This window comes from Scardinius erythrophthalmus, assembly GCF_964197995.2.
Source record: "Scardinius erythrophthalmus genome assembly, chromosome: 12".
NCBI lineage: Eukaryota > Metazoa > Chordata > Actinopteri > Cypriniformes > Leuciscidae > Scardinius > Scardinius erythrophthalmus.
In genome coordinates, this window is record NC_138232.1 from 41,927,428 (window position 1) to 41,949,005 (window position 21,578).

Consider the following 21,578-nt stretch of genomic DNA (forward strand, 5'->3'; position numbering starts at 1 on the left):
TGACGGTGCAGTGGCCGGTCCAGTCTGCAGATCTCAGACCAGTCAAACACTGTGGGAACGAGGTCGAACGGGAATGTAATCTGTCATCTAAACACATTAACCTGCTCTGCCACTCAGACTGTTTCGTTTTGGACTCACTTCATCAAGTCTTATTTTTCAACCTCTCGATTATGATATCCACTATCTTATGATCCAATCAATTACTAATTCATAAGATCAAGCGCTACTCTCTTTTTCTCGTTAAATATTCTGTTTCACTCTGAAATATGTCAGACTGGATTGTAAACTGTTTCTTGTCCTTCACAAGAGTCAATAAGTGGTACAATTGTACTTTTGTGACTTTGGCAATAATCTAAAATGGTGGAAATGTAGAATTCTTGCTGAAAAAAAAAAAATCCACAATTTACACCTTCAGACTTAATTTAACTGTCATTTAATAATCATTCTCCGATTATTGTTAACTTTGGTACTAGTCTTAATTATCAGATCATATTTGCACCTTTTCGCCTTGTAATATCTTTAGTATTCAGACCATAAAAATGATTTAAACAAGAGCAGGACGTGTTAATGTTGATATCTGGCTAAATGCTGGTTTCCTTGCAGGGGTTGTAACTCACTGCCGCATTCAGTGTTTGACATGTTTTGCACTTATTCTAGACATTTGTTGATTTAAGACTATTTCAAAGTTCACTCCAATTTCTCCAATTAATTCACTCCAGAGATCTCGAAACCAGAGATATACTGTAAGTGCAATAAAACTCTCTTACGTCAGACTTCTATCTATCAGTATAAAGTCCAGGCCACATTGCAGTTCATTCAAGCCAAGAACCGTCTGATAGAAAGAGAAATGTTCAGCATGAAAAGCTTCCAGTCATAGATTTCACGAGCCACTTTGAGGCGGGTTAATAGACATTAAGGGTTCATTTAAATAATGACACAATGGCACAGAAAATGTGTGCAGACTGTGATCATGATTTGTTTCTTTCTAAAAGTACTGTACTTATTTCTACTCAGTAAAGACCATTTTGTTTTCTGGCAGATAGATAGAAAAACCCTGTTTGCATTTACTCACAGAATCCAACCAATCAGATGAGAGCTTGCCAGATCGAGTAAATGCTTTCCATTTTTGTTTGCAATATACTGTATATTATACAATTCATGTTAGCTAATGCAATAATTAACAAATGAGACCTTAATATATTGTATTACCAAGTATCTAAACATCATTATATCATTATACAATATATGGTTGAGGGAAATTATAGTGAAAAGACCAGGAAGTGTTGATCTAGTCTGTAATTCCCTCACATGTATTCAAATTCCTATTCATAGACTCTAAGACAGCCAAAGAGTAAAACTCCAATCTATTAAATGGACAAATGTTTTGTTTTAGTCGTTGCAATCCTGTTAATTCTGAACTGTCATAAAAATCATGAACTCTAAGGGCCCTATTTTAACGATCTGAAATGCAAGTGTCAAGCGCAAAGCACAAGTAACTTTGTGTGCGGGTCTCGCTGTTGCTGTTGCTATTTTCCCGGCGGGATAAATGACTCTTGCGCCCGACGCAAATCTAAAATGGGTTGGTCTGAAGTATAGCTTCATTACTCATAGGTGTGGTTTGGGTGTAACGTGAAATAAACCAATCAGAGCGTCATCTCACATTCCCTTTAAGAGCAGACGCGCTTTTTCCATGGCGGATTCCTATTGTAATGGCGGATTTGCCAGGAGCGGTTCACAGCCGAGGAGAGCAAAGTTCTCGTCACAGCCGTAAAAGAGAGAGAAGTGACATTGAAATGGAGAAACTCAACCAAATTAACTTCGGTTAAACAGGCGTATGATAATTTGGGTAAATGTGTAAGCTAGATGTATGCTTTTATAATAAATTGTCTATCTATCTATCTATCTATCTATCTATCTATCTATCTATCTATCTATCTATCTATCTATCTATCTATCTATCTATCTATCTATCTATCTATCTATCTATCTATCTATCTATCTGTCTATCTATCTATCTATTGTAATAATGTATGATTTGCAAAAATGAAAACTGCTACTTCTGTGTAGATGAGAGAATCAAAGTGTATGCGCGTTGTGCACACGCTACAATGATTATGGCCAAGCATGCGCCCTTAAAATAGCATATGAATAACATGCGCAATGCGCCACTGACTTTAAACTAGTTTTTCCTGGTTAGTGGCGCAATTGTTTTCTAAACCTGCAAAATAGCATGAAGGAACGTTTGCGCCGGAACACGCCTCCTCTTTGCACTGAACCGCCCCGGGGAGCGCAAGTGTATTTCCTAACTTACCGACGTGCGTCTGTGGAGGGAAAAGTCCGCTTTGCTCGGGTGCAAAATAGGAATAATACATGTGTCGGTGTACAAAGTCAATTGTGCTGGGTGCAAGATACGGCCCTAAAACTATTTGGTGCAAACTTAGGTTTTTAATTTGGCAGCAAGTCTGGTTTACTGTCAGATCTTGACACATACAGTATTTATCAGGGCTGTTTCAAAAGCATCAGAAAAATGCTGAATAAAGAGAGAAGACGAGAATAAAAAGGCAAAGGCCAGAGGAAGGGTGTGATACCGCAAACAAGACAAGCATGCATTAATAAGTTTTTCTGTTGTTATATATATATATATATATATATATATATATATATATATATATATATATATATATATATATATATATATATATAAATAATATAAACGCATTGTGCACATAAATATCACTCCCTTATAAACACAACTTTCATGTACACGCATGCAGACATGTTGTTGAGCAGAGGTTTATAGTTCTCAAGGTGTTCCACAGTGAGCACGTCAAAACCTATAATGAAAGGAGACAGATTGAGGTCATTTTGACTCTCTCTTTGTTTCTAAGGGTTTGAGGGAAGAAATAGACACACTGAAGCATGAAAAAATCAGTATGACTAACAGAAAGAGAGTGACTAGATCTGTGTGTGTTTGAGATTGTGCGAAGGACGTGTTTGTGAGCGTCTTGGCAGTGAATGTGTTCACTGGGGAGAACATGCAAACACACTTAGATCTGTTATAACACATATTTTTTGTTATTATTCATCTTTTTCCTCCTCGTGCCAAAATAATCTGCAAAAATCAAGCAAAACACTTTTCTGTTCTATCACACGTTTTGGAAAAACATCCACATATTTTTCACAATATCCCGTGCTGTTCTCTGACGGCACTTTATGTATGTGATAACTGTGCTGGAGAAAAATCATACTCTTCATCAGTATTTTTGTCGTGTTTTGCGGTGATAATGTCTGGTAACACTTTGCAATAATGTTTCATTTGATAACATTTAACTAACAATGAACAACACAGCAATTTAATAACTAACATTAACTTCAACATTTAACAATGCATTTTTTAAATCAAATGTTGTATCTGCTAACTTCACCGTGAACTGAAACAATGAACAATTGTAATTTTTATTATCTAACATTAAGATTGTTCATAGTTTGTTCATGTTAGCTAATGCAATAACTAACAAATGAGACCTTATTATATAGTGTTACCAAGTATCTAGACATCATTAAAACAAGAAAGTTGCTTGAAGCTATTTGCAATATATCTTGAAAATAGAAAATTGAAATCCTGATTAATCTGCAACATTTTGTTGTCTAATCCTTAACTATCAGAAGTGAACACTTGGCCAGTTCAGTGCAAATGCACCGTTGTGTTATGACAGTAACACACTTCAGGACTCGAGGGGTGATAGTTTCCTTCAAATGTCTGTCATTAAACTAGAATAGAATAGAGAATGTAAAATAGAACTGAGATTGTAAAAAATGTGAACCTTGAAATGCAAACTAAGTCGCTTTGAATAAAATGCATAAATGTAAATGTAAACCTAATTCACATAGCTGCTATTTGACAGTAGAAATCTCAAACTGAGAATATTTGATATTGAATTTATTATGAATACATTTTTTTTTAAATCATCAACAGGCAAATCTCGCTCACATGAATATGATTGTGAGATATTGGAAACATCTCAAGGATCTGCCTTCAAAAGTCCTCTAGATGAGAAGGTATTTCTGCATGTTTCTTCCACAGCATGTATGCCTCATATTTTTTTACTTTTTACTTGACCAACAGCGACCTCCAACTGTCTCCATTTTTTTCTCTGTAATTGTCCATGTCTCTTTCTTCTCTGTGTTTGTCACATTGGATCTGCGTTTGCACAGATCTCCATCTGGGTTTGGGGTCCAGACTGCTGCTTTACTCAGACGGTTAACATCGACTGTTCCCCCCGACAGTGTGTCGATACTCACCAATTTACAAGCACATTAAAAATCGACCCCAGATAAAAGGCAATTTCTGCTGTTCTGCTAGAAATACATTTGAGCAGAGAAAGAAACTGAAAGTGAATTAACAGTCTTGTTTTCGTGTCTTTATAAGAAAGTTTTTTTTCTATAGCAGCACCAACTGTTCTGTTTGACAAACAGATTTCTTGTTGATTTGTGTATGCTGACTGAACATCACTGCGGACTCGAAAGCTAGTGAGATGGCTATGTATGCAGCATTTTAAGGCGCCGTAGGTGCACTGTCGAGAGATGCACTGCTTAGTTATTAGTAGGACAACTTCTTGAGGTTAAATTTAAGAAAGCAGTGCATGCAGTCGCTGCGAGGGAAAACTGAGAATGCGTTGTAACAAGCTGAGTTAAAACATCCATCCAAGATGGTGGATGAGGCGAAAGAAATGTGAACTATATATTCATTCAGTACTAAAAATATAGAAGTGTACTATTTTACACAATATTTGAGTGTATACAGTATATTAGTGTTATTATTATAATTTAAAAAAAAGCATAAAACTTTCATTACTTGAAATAAAATAAATATAAAAAAGCCCAGACGACATTTCTCATTTTCATTTAGTTTAAATTGATGTTCTAAATAAATAAAACTATATAAAACATAACAAAATTTTGTTGTAATAACACAACAAAATTACTAAAATTAAAATGAAAACAGAAAATATAAAATGAAAACTATTAAATTAATACAAAATTAAAAATATTATTAAATTTGTGCCATTGCCAATGACCTTCATTTCAGGCCAGCGCCATAATTTATCATTTTCATAATTTTCATGGCCCCCAGAATATTTTGTTGGATGAATATCTGAACATGCGATATATCAAAATAAAAGAGTCGATGCTCTTAAAAAACAACAAAAATTCTAGCTTCATGCATTCTTTTTTATCATCGCTTGAATGTGGGCAACTTTCATAAAGAAAAAGCAATATTTTGAACGAAAAAGTGAGACAATTGTGTTTTTGTTCAAGACTTCGTCCGGATGGGATTCAGATTGATGTTTGATGATCGCGTTATTTTAGCTACATGTGTGTCAGCAATGCTTGTTTCTGCTTCTTCTTCACCTGTGTTTTGATCAGGGATTATGTATCTCTTTCAGAAGATGAGTAATAACGCCCCCCATTTTTTAACAGTGAAAAAAACTGATTTTCGGAAAATTTTGTCAATAGCCGGGAAAGAAATAACTAAACAAGTGGCACCCTGTTATCATCTGTTAACAATTATTTTATTTTGCTTTTTTTTTTTTTTATTCAATTCAAATTATAATTATAATTAATTATAATTTAAAAATAAAATCCGTAGCTGATTTTAACATTAAATAATATATTTAAAAAAATATATATATTAATTTGTCCACCATAAATAGCTGGTCAAGTTGAGTGCATTGAAATGTGCTCTGGTTGTGTACTGCATATTTTGGCAATGTGGTAAGTAGGTCATTCGGGCATTTCTGTAGAAAATCATCAAACTGTGCGCAGTATACATAATGCATATTGCAAAAATAAGGAATCAAGTAAATCTCAAGACCTCCCAATCCACAGCTGACACCTTCATATGTGGCCTTCAGGATGCCTGAGAGCAAATCAGAGCTTCGCATGACCTCAATATTGCCTTTAGAAGGAGATCTGGGAATGTCTTCTGTGATGATTTATTGATCTGAATTTATATAATGAATTTTATATCTATATCAATATGTTTATAATGATTAATTCATTTTACGACTGTGTTAATTATGCATGTGTCATGAGGGACGGGTCTTGTCGTTAAGGGCAACGTTTTTGCTATGATCAGATGTGTTGGGGGTTGATGGACTCTCTAAAGTGTGTGTGTGTGTGTGTGTGTGTGTGTGTGTGTGTGTGTGTGTGTGTGTGTGTGTGTGTGTGTGTGTGTGTGTGTGTGTGATGATTAATTTATGGCTCCTGAACCCTTGAGACCTCCTCTAGTCAGAGCAGAGCGAGTCTTAGTCAAATAAAGCACAACTCAGGAAGATGAAATTCTCCTCCAGAAAGAGAAGCGGGACTGTAGTGCGAGTCTGTGTGTTGGTCTCAGTCATTCCGGGATTACTTTTGATGATGGAAAGCCATTTTCTACACAGTTTGTAATTTGGGTCACAAGTAATAGTAGATAGTTTTAATAACACAAAAAGTGCCATAGTGTTATTTCCCGTTATTTTATTGTACCACTTGTAATATCATGGTTTCTTTGAAGTATTTTGTAAGTAAACTACTGTATACATATAAAGCTAGACTCTTAGTGTACTGTTTTACCTGGTGGCCACTAGTTAGGTGTTCTTCACTGACAGTTTACCAGTCACAACAAACACACGTCTATAAAGCATATCTTTATACAACCAGCAGATTTCCTGCTCCGCATATTCAGTACAATAATGCCATATTAAGTATATTTTTTGCTTTAGAATATCAGACAGGTAGCAGCTTAATAAGAGACCAGGAACATGATCTAGCAAAAGAAGGAAGTTAAAACATTTCTAAAGAGAAATTTGAAGAAGTTTGTAAGAATGCTCCAAGGTGCAATTCGTGAAAATGTAATGTGCCTTGTGTTAAAAAACAGTCTGAAGATTGAGCGTTCTGTTGAGTTCATTTGTAAATTAAACCTCCTACTTTTGGGGATTTAAGACAAGCTGGAGGGTATTCTAACTGTAAGAGGTAATTTACGATGGTTTTTAAGAACATCCTTTTCAGAAATTAAAATCCTCCTTATGTTTTGTCTTTAGAACAGTCTTATGACAAAAGTTTCAAAATATTTTCAAGAAATGTTTTTGGCAATATTAAATATTCTAAACTTTATTCTTAAGTTAAAAGATATGGCAGTTAAGAAGAATTCTATTCTTAAGAATGTTTCATGAATCCGGCCCCTGGCTTTAATGAAACCTGTTTCTGTCTGATATTTAAATGTGTAAGGAGTAAAATGCATAGCAATCCAATCTCACATATGATATGTTTAAAGAAAATCATTTTAATTCAGATGGAGAAATAAAGTTGCTTGAGTGACTTTTGTGCAGATTGACAAAAATACAAACTGGATATCTGTCAAATGGATAATATGTGTTATAACTAAGGGTGTGATGATACACTCATGTCATGATTCGATACAAATCGCGATACTGAACTCACGATACGATATTATCACAAGATTTTAAGTCAAAATAAAGAAGAGATCAGATGATCAATGCAATCAATCACAGTTCAGATCGCAAGAAAGCATGTCAAAATGACTATTCCCAAATTGTAAATGGTTAGTTCACCCAAAAAACATAATTCTGCATTTAGGCTATCACTCTCATGTTGTTTTCGCGGGTCACACAAGCATTTGAACGTCCGTGTTTAGTACGTGTCGTTGTAAATCTGTTCATCATCTAAAACCATCGTGTCTCTTCAGAAGTCTTGGATTTGGATTAGACCACTCGAATGATTATTTTTATGATGCCTCTTTATGACATTTTTTGGATCTTTTAAGTTTTAGAGGAATGGACTTTAAATGGAGGTACAGAAATCTCTCAGGTTTCATTAAAAATATCTTAAGTTGTGTTTGGAAGTTGAACAACAATCGTATAGGCTTGAAACGACATGAGGGTGAGAACATGATGACAGAATTTTAATTTTTGGGTAAATTATACCTCATAAATACAGTAAGCTGAGCCTTGGATGAAACTAACTCTACATCACAAATCATCTCGTTTACATCAACGATACATATCGTCACATTTTTATAACACCATATCTTGATGTAACTATGTATCGTCACACCCCTAGTTATAACTCTTGAATGTTTTGGCCTAAAGTTGTGGTTGTGTTAGAAATTATATCTGAGAAGTGTAGGCTCATTAAAAAAAGATGAAATATGCTTATAACTTATAAGTTGGCCTAACGTGTGTTGTCTTTAGATTGCTTGGATCATGCTGAATGCAATCATGCCAATCTTTCTAATGTAGATGGTAGTGCGTGTCTACTGTTTAAAAATGTTTTCCTCATATTTATGTTTTTTTTTTCTTCTAATTTATTTATTTTATTTTTCTTACATTTTCTACAGATTTCATCAGATCTTTAAAATTTTGGCTCAGATCATCTTCAGACTGTGCTGGTCAAAAGCTATTAAAAGCTTTTCAGTGTACCACATGTTCACATGTCACGCACCAGTGAACTCAGCATCAGGACACCAGACAGAATCTGAGCTTATTTCAGCAATGCTTTGGTGAACGGACACAAGATCTGCACGTGCCTTCAGCACAATCTTCTGAAAATTGCAAAGCACTTTGTGCCACCTATTGGTCAAAAGTCTCAATAATTTGTAACTTTACCAAAATCTGCAGGCCATCTTTGTCCTATTAAATGTACTTGTAGCGTTAATGACACTGAAGTGTTTTGTCCTGTAATTATAGTGATTATACTCGGAATAGTTCTGATTGTCTACCAGCCAAATCACTCTCAATCGCCTCTCTCTCTCCTTTATTCTCTCTCTTCTCTCTTTATGTGTGTGTGTGTGTGTGTGTGTGCATCTTTCATCTCTCTCCTTGTTTATGTCATGCGTCCTGCAGATATTTGTATTGATAGAGACAGAGAAATGAGTTGATCATCTGTCTGTCAGTCCCTGGTTAATCACCATCAATATAGAGTGTAATGATCTCCAGAACTAGTCTCATTCCTTTAATGCACCATTTTCACAAATTACATGACCAGTATTTTTTGTTGTTTTCCAGCAAAATAACTGAACAATAATCCTTTTGTTTTTTCATAGTGCATGTTGGAAAGAAAGTCATACAGGTTTGGAACAAAATGAGAGTGAGTAAATGAACTATTCTTTTAAGTTTAAGTTGCTTTATAGTCTTAGTAGTTTTTTACAGAGTGGAATACCGGAGGAGTTTTCATGATTCATTAATTTTATTTGACTCATCATTGGTTCTTCTGCTGTTCAGGAAAATAATCTGTCAGTCTTCCTCATTACTGTGACTGGATGGACCGAGTTTCTGATCGCTGATGTGTAAATGTGGATGTGTGTGTGCTGATGTGTTCGTCTGTGTGACGACATAAATGCAGAACAAGTCCTTTCTGCTGTTTAGTTTAAATAAACACTTTTTTTTTATTGGAAATGAAGCTTTGACTTCTGAAAGTTACAGTATGTTTCATACACTGAACTCGTTTGTCTGAAAATATAAAGGAAAGTTCTGTTCCTCGTAATATGAGCTTATTAAAGTTAAACAGCTGTACATTATTTTCTTTATGAAGAGAAGTCAAGTCCCAGTGTGTGTGTGTGTGTGTGTGTGTGTGTGTGTGTGTGTGTGTGTGTGTGTGTGTGAGAGAGAGAGAGAGCAGGTTAAAATCATCTGAATGTGTGTTTGAAAGAGATAACTTTGACAGCTTAAGGTTATGTGGAAGGGCAGAGCTCATCTGAAGATGAAACGCCTTTGATCACAGTACAAGGCAGAGAATACTCAGAGTCAGCAGTGTGTGTGTGTGTGTGTGTGTGTGTGTGTGTGTGTGTGTGTGTGTGTGTGTGTAAGAGAAAGCATTCTTGATATGAATTCCAGGGCATATCGAATGTAAAATAAGCATGTGTTATGGAAATGTTTGTCGCTTTCTCTGTTTTTTCTACTGGCCTTTTTTTGAATAATAAGTTTTGAATATTTTTCTTTTTTTTTTTTTTAATGTCTCTTATGTTCAGCAATGCTACATGTCCTTAATCAAAAATAGAAACAGAAATTTTATGAAATATTATTACAATTTAAAAGAACAGTTTTTTATGGTGGCAAAGTTGATTTGGTCCTTAAGAAAAAATTCTTGTCATTATTGATAGTTGCTGCTAAATATATTTTTTCATAATAATAAGCAAATCATCATATTAGAATGATTTCTGAAGGATCATGTGACACTGAAGACTGGAGTAATGATGCTGAAAATTCATCTTTGATCACAGGAATAATTTAGGCTATATATTTAAAATGGATTTACATAGAAAACAACAATTTTAAACTAATATTTCACATTATTACTCTTTTAACAGTATTTTAAATGAAATGAATAAAGGTGATTGTAATAATAACATTAATTATTTAAATATCTGTCTCTATGTCTCTATCTACTGTATAATGTCTAAATCATTAGACAGAAATAGGCTTTTGGTTCAACTGTTATGTTCAAACCAGATTTCTGTTCCACCTCCTTTATTACATTGACAGAATTGCTAACCATACTTCAGTTTATATGGATCGTATCCCAGAGCTTGTGTCCAGGCCAAAAACTCTTGTGTGAAAGTGCCCCATTATTTCAGAATGAGTTTCAGGATCCGGTCTATAGATGGTAGAAGTGTGTAGATGGAAACAACTCTTGAGATTGAGACAGAAGGGAGATCTGCAGTGAAATATTCCCCAGGCACTGAGAAGGGATACAATAATAATGCATTGAGAAGTATTTATGATCCGGAGCTGATAGGACACTTCAAGCAGACGATAAACTAAGACTTTCTCAATATATTCAGCACTCCATTAAAATGAGCAGCGATTTCTTACACCATTTACCAGACAAATCACACCGTTGACTCTGGACCCTCTGTATGTGAACACTGTAAATGAGATCTTGGACTTAAATGGCAGAATAAATTGGACAATAAATGGCAGAATCCCTGTTCCTTTAGTAAGTTTGTCTAACAGTTTTATGGATTTATGATTTTCCCATAGACTGTAAAAAAAGATGGACTCTGCTTCCTTCCACCGTAGAAAAATGAAGCCAAAATATCCCAATAATGGTCATTGGCCGATTATATGTCATTCGGAGCCTGAGTTAGCGCAGAAGTGATCATGATCATTCGCAAGCACCGCTTAATCATGCCGATAACCCCCGTTTTTATAGCATCAAATAACTAATTAAAACCAAACTTGTTGGAAAAACTAACACCTGAACATACATCTGCGTGATAAGAACTGCCGAAAATAACAGACACCATCTTTGTCCCATTCGATTACAAGGAGAAGTTGGGATTTATGACCTATACTGGAGCCAGCCACCAGGGGGCGATCGAAGTGCTTTGGCGTCACTTTTCAGGACCTGTGCAGCACACTTGGGTTCTCCCCAATGAATTAGATGGACTGACGAGCTTAAAATGAACAGCTTCAGGGGTCGCCAGTGGTCGAAGTTTTACTTTAATCAGTTCATCACCGGACATCCCTGCACCCTCAGCGTTTACCACGGCTTCATCCCAAAAGCCTCACGACTGCCTAATGCTGGCAGAGCATTTCTGTGTCTCGTAATGTAATGTTGTTTCAGCATGTTTCTGACCCGGGCCTGTTCCTGAGATGTCTTAATGATCTGTGTTTTGACCTATTGCTTTTAGATTATATGGATTTTGGAGTTCAGCTTGATTTATTGATTCACAGACGTGGATTTACATGTTAAACTCAGTGACTGCATCCGTCATCAGGTCGAGTTCATTTCATTATGTTGTCATTGATTATGTTGCGGAAACACAATCTTAGTAAAGAGTACATGAGGTTTTCTCGGAAACAATGATAAACTCAAACCATTTCAGACCCTCACGGCTAGGCAGAAACGACAACAATTTTAGTTTTGTACGCTTAATATTTCTCTGTACCTCGAAGCCACAGAAGTCTATAAGTGTTGTTCTGGTCCAAACTCTCGTCTTTTGAAATGCTCATTGATTTGCACCGTGGGCCGAGTTCACAGTCTGGTACTCTCTAAAGGCCTGAGGATTATACAGTACGTGCATGTCTGACTGTCAGCTTCTACGATGTGTGTCGCCTTGAGGACGCTTTATTTTTTATAACTTCGTCCACAGTTTTGCAGAATGGGACAGTTTCATAAGCATAGCCACTGAATTAAGATTGTCTTAAAGGGCACCTATTATGCAAAATTCACTTTTACATGGTGTTTGAACATAAATGTGTGTTGGCAGTGTGTGAGCAAAACCACGCTAGAATGATAAAAATCCACCCAGTAGTTTTTTTACTATCTCAATAAATCATAAGCACTGTCTCAGAACACCCTGTTCTAGATTTTCCTCATTGTGACGTAGAAATGAGCTAAGCCCCACCGACGTGATTTGATTGACATCTGGTTTTGGCATAGACCCCGCCCTCGGTGATCTGCATCCTCAGCGACAGCCGGTAATGTCTCCTAAGAAGTGTGTTGTGGGATGTAAGAATGGACATACTAGTCTTCACTAACATCAGAGCCACTGAAAACGCAGCGGATGGATTTTATTTATGAAGAAAAGGCACCACTTAAACTTCCTAAATACGAGATTCATTTTTCTGACTGACTGTTTAGTGAACGAGGGTCAAAGTTAATCCTAGAGTGTGGATCGTTGCCTACAGTTCGCGATCCAACGTCACCTCCAGAAAAAGTAAGTGTATTTTATGATTTTTGAGCAAATAGTCATTTCAATCGATGTCAGCAAGTTCAACAACAAATGCGTCTAAAGCTATTTATTGTCGTCGTCAACTCGTCATAGGATGTCTCAACAAACAACGTCAGACAGTTTTATGTCACGTAGGCATTTTTTTGCAGCATTTACAAATGTAAATAAATTAAGGTCTGCTCTATCTCCATAGACAGTAGGCTATAAACGTCTATCTCCCTCCCCTTAAGAAATAAATAAAAAAATTCGTTTGTACTTCACAGTAGTGTGTGTGTGTGTGTGTAGTTTCAAAAAATTGCGCGAACGTTATCACAGTTCGTGTGTGTGTGTGTGTGTGTGTGTGTGTGTGTGTGTGTGTGTGTGTGTGTGTTGCACATCCATAATGGCAAAAGGGACGCGATTAAAACTTTGTAAGTACAGAAATGTATCAAATAACCATTCCGAGACGTTTAGTCCATTCTCATTCGTGTTTATTCTGTGCCGGAGTCTCTTCATCATCTAGGTCCAGCAGGGCAGGGATTATGCAGCTCATTTACATTTAAAGTTGTAGACGCCAAAACAGCTCTTTTTAAAACAGGCCCCAAAAATGACATTTTCAAATGGTTATAATAAATTAACTGTGGCGTATTTTGTGCTGAAACTTCACAAATGCATTCTGTGGACACCCAAGACCAATATTACATCTTCTAAAAAGGGGCATAATAGGTGCCCTTTAAGAACTAATCAGACGAACTAGCATATAGTTAGGGCTAATCAGGTTTATGTTTCAGATTCAAATTAGACCTTTTCCTGTAACTGAATTAAAAAAGTTATGACCAGTCTTGAAGAAGAAAATGAGATGACTATATACAACCGGTCACAGGTATTCTTGAATCTGCCCTCTTTATAGAAAGATTGTGATAATATAAAACATAGATACAGTCTGCAACATAACCCATTCAGTTCTATGGGGACGTTTCTGAGAGATTTGGTCATTTCTGAAAGCAATCAGTGAGTAAATCAGTGAGTAAATCATTGAGTAAATCAGTGGCTGGTTGCAAAAACTGCTTAGACAAGCAATCATCTCATTTTCTTCTTCAAGACCGGTCATAGCTTTTTTAATTCAGTTACAGGAAAAGGTCTAATTTGAAACGTAAACCTGATTAGCCCTAATTATTTGCTAGTTCGTTATATTAGTTCTAGTTAGTTCAAGTTAGTCATGTCATTTATTTTATTTTAACACTGGTCATAACTTTATGCCAGTAAAAGTACATTGGTCAAATTTGCATTGGAAAAACTGCTAGTCAGCCAGACTATAGTTCTTCAGACTGGCTTAATTTAGCGACTATGTTTTTGCAACTTGCATTGCATTCAGTGCATATTTTCATCAGTTCATGCTTTTACTGAAAATCAAACACTTGTTGACCTTATGTTTGAGCAACATGAGCGCTACTATTTACATTATCTACTGTAGTGAAGAGAATGACAAATGTATCTGAGATGATATAAACATGGGAAGACTGTAATATTGCTATATTGTGACTGGTGGAGTGTGGAAGAGCAAGAAAAAAAAAAGGTCAGTAATTTCATGTTCTGAGATGAAATGTGACTCTTCATGGCCAAAAGTCTGTTCGCAAAAAGTTGTGAGAACATTAATTCAGAGCGGACCGCCGGACACCATCATATCACGAACAGTTGGTGAACTAACACTGACATGTCAAAATTGCCGTTTTAAGTCTCTGTGGAGCTTTTTGCGTCTTCTGTTTTGCAGTGAAACACTTGCTGTCGCTTAATATTTTTGCAGTTTAGTTTTGAAGTTCTTTAAATTGTTTGCTTGTTGTATTAGTCTAGTCATATTGTATATTGTCAATTTTTGTTCATGTTCAAGCCACATTGTTTAAAGGGGGGGTGAAATGCTCATTTTCACTCAATCTCCTGTTAATCTTGAGTACCTATAGAGTAGTATTGCATCCTTCATATCTCCAAAAAGTCTTTAGTTTTATTATATTTATAAAAGAAAGATAGGCTGTACCGAGTCTTTCCGGAAAAAAACGAGCGGCTGGAGGCGGACTGTGTGGGCGGTGTGCTAAAGCTGTGCTAACGCGCCGAGCTAACAACACACAGAGACATTTGAAGCAGTTTTACTCACCGCCCGGTTCCAACGCACGACCGCGAACCTTTATCATTGTGACTGCTCGATCCTTAAGCATTAGTCGATCTGCAAATCCGTCGATCTGGGCTTTGTTTATAAAACAATCATCGTCGAAATGCAGGGAACAAACAGTCTTGCACAACTCCCTTGATGCTCTGAAAAAACAAACTCCATCCACTGGTCCCTTAACGCCGGGTTCTTTGGGAATCTGTGCAGGGTTGTCTTGCCCTGGCAACCAAAAACACACTTATTTGGTGACATTGACTTCCCAAAAGCCGAGCAGGGCGCTTTGATGAGGTACTGCTTTCGCTCTCTTCTCGCTCTGGTCTAGGACCCATATAAGGAAATTCCGCCCCAGCTGACGTCACGCAGACCCATACTCGAAAAAAACTTTCCGAAACTTGTGACAAACCGGAAGGACAATTTTTGGCACAGAAATACTCCTTCAAACGTACAATTTAATTTTTGAAACTTTGTCCATGTTTAGCATGGGAATCCAACTCTTTAACAGTGTAAAAAACTCAGTATGCATGAAATAGCATTTCACCCCCCCCCCCTTTAAATACAGATCTTACTGCAAAAACATCAATCATTGGGCCTGTTTCTGACAAAATACAAAAAATTACGCAAATAACAATGATGCAACTGAAGGGGATTATACTGTAATTATCAGATGACTGATGTTTAAATACAGGTCTTAATGCAAAAACATCAATCATCTGATAATTACAGTATAATCCCCTTCAGTTGCATCATTGTTATTTGCGTGTTTTTTTTTTTTGTTTTTTTTTGTATTTATAGGTAAATACTTTTTCCTTTTAAAATTATAGTTTGTGGCTTGGCAAACTACAGTTTCAACAACACTTTATCTGTTTCCATTTCATGTAGCATATCAGCATTTCTTACCTGAATTCTCGCCATTATCTCTTCAATAATCCCACTCCTTTATATTTAATATCTGCGTTTCTTCATCTCTGTCTAGATGGAAAGGTTTCGGATGCACACTGAAGCGTATCCCTATGGAATTGAGTGAGGAAAGCTTAGGTCGAGAGCAGGAGAATCTGCGGTTCTCAGATAACACCGTCCTGTCCTCTGATCCTGAGCCTAACACTGATGATGATGATTTCAGTTTGATCATCGCTGACTGTTTGTCTTTATGAGAGTGAAAATATAACACTGTGGCTCTTTAAAATAACTGGAGTTTTTGAACAAAGACAGTGTTTTTATGTGTTTCTCTTAATTTTAGTTTAATGGTTTTTAAGAAGAAAATTAAATGAATAAGGAGCGGGTCTGATGAAGGACAGCTCAGAACCGCCACATGTGTAGCAGTGTCAGGCTTAATTAGCTATAATGAGTCATATCTGATACCGGTATGCAAATCTTGATTATTTCAACAGATTTAGTCATTTACACACCCAGAGCTCACAACCTTCTGTAATGCCCAGTTAATTGTACCTGCTGTTCAACTGATTACATTAATATAGTATATAGTTCACTGTTAAAAACTAGACATTTAATTAGATTTTATTTTGTTGCATAAAAATTGTTCTCAATAACTAATTTCATTAAGATGGAGGTGCCCACATTTTTTACTAAGGGCCAAAAATCAAACTTGATTGAGGCCCATGGAACGAAAATAAATGTTGTGTTGTATTGAACAATATTTTGAAATGTATTTATTTATTTATTTTTACTTATATTCTCTACATTTCAATGCAGAAATAAAACCATAAATGTAAAAACAAAAATATAAATGAAAGGAAAGGAAATATATTCTTCAATGGCATGTTTTCCCCTTCTTGTGATATGTAGGAAAATATGACCAAATTGAGGGACATCTCTGCATTAAGAATTTTATAAATATCTCCTCATTTCCTTAAACATGCCGAAAACAACAATATCCTGCAGGAAGTGTGAGACAAAGACACAATGGGAAAGAGCATCTGCAAAATAGATGTACGTGATGGTGTGTGTGTGTGTGTGTGTGTGTGTGTGTGTGTGTGTGTGTGTGTGTGTGTGTGTGTGTGTGTGTGTGTGTGTGTGTGTCTCTCTCCGTCATGTCCAGGTCTGCTCCCCAGTGTGCTTTTGCCAGTCTGTGCAAGCTGCCCACTGTGCCACCCCCAGAAGTGGGCATTAGTCCTCTAATTAAACTTCTTTATGGTTTGGGTGGCACAGAGAACAGGCACATGTCATGCCAAGCCTTGTTTAAACATGCCAGCCTCTGCTGTGCCCTGCCAAACTTTGCCATCTGACAGTATGCCAACCTCTACATCTGAAGCCAGATCTACACCAGACTGTGCCAGTGAGGAAGGTCCATGCCAAGCAGTGTCACGCAGTGTGCCAGCCATTACCATTTAATGCCAGTCTCGCCAGTTCTTCTAAAGCTGCTGCTAATTAGCAGGGAACTTCATGAGTGTATTAAGAAACACATGACCAATGAGAAAGCATTATTCTTATTTCCTTTTTGTGTGTGTATATACACATATACATATATATACACACTATCAAAAAGGCTGCATTTATTTGATCAAATATACAGTAAAAAGAGTAATATTGTGAAATATTATTTCAATTTAAAATAGCTGTTTTCTGTGTGAATATCTGTTAAAGTGTATTTTATTCCTGTGATCAAAGCTGAATTTTAAGCATCATTACTCCAGTCTTCAGTGTCACATGATTCTTCAGAAATCATTCACATCAATGTTGAAAACAAGTTGAGCTGCTTCATACTTTTGTGGAAACTCTACCATTCAAAGGTTTGGCACCAGTAGGGTTTTTTTTTTTTTTGCGCAATTTTCCACCGGACAAAATTGCGATTGTTAACTCATGATTTCTGTTCTGTCTGTGCGCACCAATCTTGCACTTCTATCTACTCCTCAACCAGACCACCTAGAGACTTCGGGTTTTCGGCATTATGTTAAGGAAGGTCTAATCTCGGGAACGCACAAAAAAAATCCAGGAAAAGATTTACTATCTCTTAGTGTTGTGATCCCATGACGTGAGAAAATTGCGCTAAAACACTCACTGAGTTTTTATTACTTGTTTTTTTTAGAAACATACTTTTGTTCAGCAACTACACAGTACACTGATCAAAAGTGTCAGTAAAGGCATTTAATGTTACAAAATATTGCTATTTCAAATAAAGGCTGTTCTTTTGAACTTTCTATTCATAAAAGAATAGGCTACTGAAAAGAAAAATCCACACAAAAAAAAAAAATGTAAGCAGTAGTTTTCAACAGTTATGCTGATAACAAAAACAAGTTTGTTAAGCACCAAATAACCATATTAGAATGCTTTCTAAAAATTATTATTATTATTTTTTATTTTATTTTACTAGTGTAAGAATTGATAAATTAGGGAATTCCAGACAGTCTGTTTTGGGGGTGGCCAGGCCCTGAGAGGACAAAAGGACCTCTCTGGAGATTATCATTTGAACTGGCCCTTGTGCACCATCGAGACGAAAGTCTCACCTCTGAGTCATCTTAATCTACATCTCCTTCCCTCTCCCCTCACCCCCTCTCTCTCAGGCTCAGACGATCACCTGATTTCACCCAAGAAAATGTATAGTTTAATGTGAATGATTATCACAGAGTATTTTCATGTTTGGTATCATTTAAAATGTCACAGTGCGACTGGTACAAATGTCCTATTTCCAGAATAAGTGAAACACAAGGTAATAAGGTTTTTGAAGGTTTATAGATAACTACTGTAGCATACAAGGAGGGGTTGGTCTCTCAAGCAAATGGTCGCGCACCCCCAAGAGGTGTTACAATGTACCTCTGAATGCAAATTTCTATTGTTAGCACATGGTTCCAGGTGAAAAGGTTTGTCTATTTAAGGAATTGCAGCAGGGAGATCGGGGCCTTTTCTGTACCTCAGATCGGTCCGTGAGGCTGAGAGATATAGATCTCTCAGCCTCACGTATTTCTTAATGTTGGGTTTGCATCTTCTCTCTATTCCAGAGCATTTGATGTTTTGTATCGATTATCTTTGAATTGATTATAAAATTGGCATGATACATTTACCTGACATAATAAATTGTTACATTTGATTATTCTAACTGACTTTGATATTATTTTCATTGAAGAGTTAAACGGAAGAGTCAAACATTCACTCATGATTAATGATCCACAGATATCATTAAAACCTTTTCATTTATGGAGTCAGATGAAATAAACGAGAGAATACATAACTAAATGTATTGTAAATTTAACCAACCAATATTTTGCATGAGTGAGGACAGAACACGTGAGACCTTCCCCGTGTATTGGCGAACCCGAATGCATACAGTATGCCTAGTTCTTGCAGATATATGGTAAATGTGGTGAATTTGAGCTCGAAAACATGCCAGACTGAGGTAAGCAAATACATTAATGCTCTGTTTAAATGCTCTTACAAAATGACTTGCTATGCTGAGAATGTATTTTCTTTTGTTTGACAGTGGTGGTGGCTTAATACAAAGTTACCCACTGTTTTACTGTACTACAATAACTGCAATCACTATGGCTTTGTTATTAATTACAGTCTGTTTTATAAGACTTAACATGCTACAAAGATTTATTAGGATAAAGCTAAATATTCCCTAAAGTAAATATTCTAAGGGAATGCATGAACTGATGAAATGTGTGGTTAGAATGCCATTCAAGTCACTTTTTGATAAAGGGACATTGCCAAACGAGTCATGAAAAATTGAACTGCATAATTTCTTAACTTTATACATTAAGTTTCTGTTGCTCTTTCGCAGGTTATAGTATGCAAATTGAGAGCATGTTGGCTGAGGCTTCGAGATGGAAATGCAATGCAAGGGTAATCTAATGGTGACTTGTACTGAGAGAATCCTGTTAAAGTGTCATCTTAACCAAGACACCTACACTGCAGGGTGGCTCCTATATTTGAACTGCTGCAAGTTAGGAAATAGTTTAAAAAAAGAAAAGTTAACACAGTGGACATGAAGCATAACAGAGAGCTGATCCTAAATACAAAACCTGTTAAAACATTTGGCCTCCTCATCTGCAAGCTGTTTCCCCATTGGACCTGCAAGCTGTTCCCACAGCAGCCAGATGAGAGAAACACCCCAAGGGCTTGTGGGTAGTCCATGAGTGTTTTTAATACAAGACAAACAAGGACCAGAGGCTCGAGCTTATAGAAGCTTGGTTGAGGTATATGAATTAAGATATTTTTGGATAATTAGATGTCTTAAAATCAAATATTGTGACTGTACTAATGACAGTGTGTTTTAGTGTTAATATACTCGTGCACTCCTGTCTTCCTCTTGTGTGAGTCTATATATGGACACCAGAAAGATGCAAATCTACCATAGGTTTACATAGCTAGTTTGCATTAATATGCATTTCCACCCATGTCATGTTTTCTGGAGCAGGTGTTCAAACAGCCTGATGAATAATTAGATCTTTGCTGGTCTCCATCCAGATTTTAATATAACATATGCTGGTATACAGCGGTCTTAAATCTACCTTATTTTTTCATCTGAACTATCACATTTTTCATTTGAGAGTTGTCATTAAAAACCACGCTGTGTATTGTAAATAATATAATGATATATATACTTCAAATATTGTGTAAGTATTAAAACAATATAGGAGGAGTCTCTCCTGCCCTGCCTCACAGTGCTTTGGTTCACACAACCATGCACACAACTACCTGCTTTCCCGAGTTGCCAAGTGTGCTGTTTCCCCGTGGAATTGGGCTACTTTTACACTGGCCGCGGGTTAAAGAGACACCAATTTATTTAAATATATATAGTATTTATCCCCCGAAATGCAAATTTTACCGGTGGAACCATGGCAAAAAAAAAAAAAAAAAAAAAAAAACTCGGATTTTACCCCCGGAACGCGATTGGGCTAGTTTTGAGTAACAATTGGGTTTTGTTGTGAAAACCTGGCAACCCTTACCTCACTTATCGGGTGGAGAGAACAAAGTTCTTCAGGAGCTGTGGAACTCCAGTAAGGCTATTTTATTCACTTTTAACATCGGATAAAGTGAATTTTCCTCTTTGATACAGATGATGCTGAGTCATTAATAAATAAGTCATGAAAAAAAAAAAAAATAAGATGATAATGTATTTTTCCATGAGTTCCGCTGTTAGCGATTATAACGTTATTTAGCCTGTTTAGTAGCTTGTTGGATAGTAAGGCAAATGTACCGTTGTGTTGGGTTTTTCTCAAAATGATGTTCGGTTGTAGTTCAGTGGACTGCAGTTAAATGTCCAAGTAAGAGTCTGTCACAGACGACGGACGCAATATAATTTAATAATTAAGGTGAATTGCCCTAAAGTGGAACACTGCCTACTGTGGGACATCTAAGGTCTAGTGTTTGTAGTTCCCCCATAAATACATGAATGCCAGTGAAACTAAGGGTTAGCCAAAGCTGTGGTGTCATGTGAAAAGAATCAAATGTCTAGTCATATGAGGGTGGAGCAATCATCAAAAAGGAAGCAACTAGTGTGAAGACCACCGTGTGAGCTTTCAGTGACATAGAGTGTTGACAAACTTGATGTTAAGGAGTATAAATTAATTTTAAACAAAACAATCATGCTACTTTTTTGGTCTAATGTGCTTTTGAAATGTAAAAAATAGTATAACTTTGTATGACTGTATATTTTATATTTTTTATCAAATTTCCTTGTGTCCCACTTTAGGAAATGTGGTTTCGAAATGTGTTTAGCCTAATGCGGGACAGTACTTTATTCAG